The sequence below is a fragment of the Rattus rattus genome, chromosome 1 (genome assembly GCF_011064425.1).
Source record: "Rattus rattus isolate New Zealand chromosome 1, Rrattus_CSIRO_v1, whole genome shotgun sequence".
Classification (NCBI taxonomy): Eukaryota; Metazoa; Chordata; class Mammalia; order Rodentia; family Muridae; genus Rattus; species Rattus rattus.
The window spans coordinates 48214990-48217655 of NC_046154.1; positions in this window are offsets into that span (position 1 = coordinate 48214990).

Below are 2666 nucleotides of genomic sequence, written 5' to 3' on the forward strand. Positions count from 1 at the left end.
TGGGGCTGGCTTACAGTTAGAGATTATCACCATGGTGGGAGGCACAGCAGTGTGCAGGCAGACATGGTGCTGGAGATGGAGTTGAGAGAGTTCTACACCTTGATCTGCAGGCGGAAGGAAGATAATTCAAGACAAACTTCTACAATGCCACATGTACTCCAACAAGGCCACACCTCCTAATATCGCCACTCCCTATGGCCTAGCATTCACTCATGTAAGTTTATGGAGGCCATTCCTATTCAAACCAACTCACCCTGTCTTGACCTCTCCCCCTCAAATCAGGCTCCGCTCTCCACCGTGGTCCTTACACCAACTCCTGCCTCTGTGAGATCCTGTCCTCACTGTTTTCAATGATCCAAGAAAGACTGTTTTTTTAATGGGGCACTTCCAGTCTAGGTTAATGCCGACGGTAGCTAGGCTCAGAGCTACTTGGTTTCTTGAACCAGGACTCTAGGGAGTCATTCTACCTAGGGCTGCTTCTCCCCATCCCTCAGTTCTAGTTCTGGGCCTGGAGCCAAGGACCGTGCCCGGGACCTGGGAGAGGCAGTCAGAGAAGGGAGCAAGGAATCTTAGCTTGCTGTCAACTGGGCCACGCGCAGCAGTGTGGAGTGTAGGAGTAAGACATTCAATATCACTCTTCTTCTTTTTTTTTTTTTTTCCTGGAGCTGGGGACCGAACCCAGGGCCTTGCGCTTGCTAGGCAAGCGCTCTACCACTGAGCTAAATCCCCAACTCCTCAATATCACTCTTGAGATACTCCCTTGTTTGGCTGATTTTTTTTCTTACATTGGTTTTGAAAAAAAATCATTGAGACAGGCAGTTGTACAGAGGGCAGGAGTTCCTCTTCATGGGACATATGACTCACTGAACACCGGTGGCTCCTGAGCCAGCTTCGGCACAGTGACTGCCCCTCTTACCACTGCCTTCCTTGGCTTCTGGGGTGGGGTGGGCTCCAGAGGCACTTGGGTGTGACTAGACAGCTTGTACCCTTGTCAGCCTCCACACTTGTTTGACCTTTCTCTGAACCTTACTCTCCTTATCTGTATAATGGGGAAATGACCCCATGGGCTGGCTAATTGTATGTCAACTTGAAACAAGTGGAGTTACCTGAAAGAACCTCAGTTGAGAAATGCCTCCATAATAACCAGTAGTATGGCATTTCCTCAATGATTAATTAGGGCGGGCCCAGCCCCTGTGGGTGGTGCCACCTCTGGGCTGGTGGTCCTGGGTTCTAGGACAGGTTTAGCAAGCCAGGATGAGCAAGCCAGCAAGCAGCACTCCTCCATAGCCTCTGCATCAGCGCCTGCCTCCAGGTCCCCACCTGTCCTGCCCTGACTGCTTTTGCTGATGAACTGTCTGTCATATGGAAGTGAGAACAAAATAAACCCTTTGCTCCCCCAAGTTGCTTTTGGCTACGGTGTCTCACCAAGATGCCCACTCCCTTTTCTTTGTTACAAGACTGAGAATTGAATAAGACACCATGTGGTGAAGACTCATCCAAATCTAAGGCGATGTGTAAGACTGAAGTGCAAGAGCTATTTTAATGGTGTCTCCAGAGGCCTGGTGTCAAGGGCTGGTTCTCTTGGGAAGGGCCTAGGAGGTCTTTGCCTGTAAAGGGTACTGAAGGACCGCCAACTCTGCTCTCTATTCTCTTTGCTCCCTGGTTTGTGACCATTTCCTCTGCCACACCCACCCATTATGATACAGGGCCTCACCCCAGGCCCAACTGATCACGGATTGGAACCTCTAGAACTTTGAGTTGAAATAAAACTCTCCTCTTGGCTAACTGATCATTTCAGTTACAGAAAGAATGCTGGGCAGCAGAGGGAATATTACAGATTTAAAATACGATTTATAAGATTGGAGAAGGGACTTCCTAGAAGGTTCCTTGAAGCCAGCTTCAGAAGGAAATCCACCCATTGCAGGTTCTAGTAAAATGCCCATCAGGTACACCTTTATGCAAAACTTTATTGAGTTAAATCTTGATTCTCCCATCTCTGGGCATTTAAGCACCTGAGGTGAGCCAAACTGTTAAAAAGATACAGGTCCATAGTGGCTCAATCCTAACAAGTTTATCGCTTGCCTCAGTAGTAATCCAGGGCGGCTGAGCAGTTCTCAGTTCTCTAATGATTTGACCTAGCTCTTTCCAACTGAGGCTTTCCTGACCCCTGACCTTTTGGCCATCGTATCCCACTCGACAGCTTCCCACAGCTGGGGGAAGACCCAGCGCTAACGTACTTCTGCTCACACTGCAAACCCCCAGTTAACCTGAGGACAGTGGCTGACGGGAAGGCTGGTAGTGTACAGAGGAAGGCGCTCTGTTCCAATGGAGAGGCAGTTGTTTCCTTCAGCTTTTAGATGAGGAAGTCTACATGGGAGCCATGAGTTTGTCAAGATTACTTGGTCACAACCAAGAGACAAAGCGAGGACCCCAGCCAGACCTCCTGATGAGTGTGCCCGAGGACAGAGCCCATCCCTCCTGAGCCGCCATCATTTCCTCACTGGACTGACAGGAATTCATTTGCTACCCGCTGCCCCCATGTTTGTAGCCCCTGTCCGTGGGTACTTGTGCTCAGACTGGACATCGGAGCCGAGTGGTACCAGCTGCTGCTGAGTCCTTGTTTGACTCCACACTGATCCTCTGAATAAAAAAAAAAAAGACAAAGA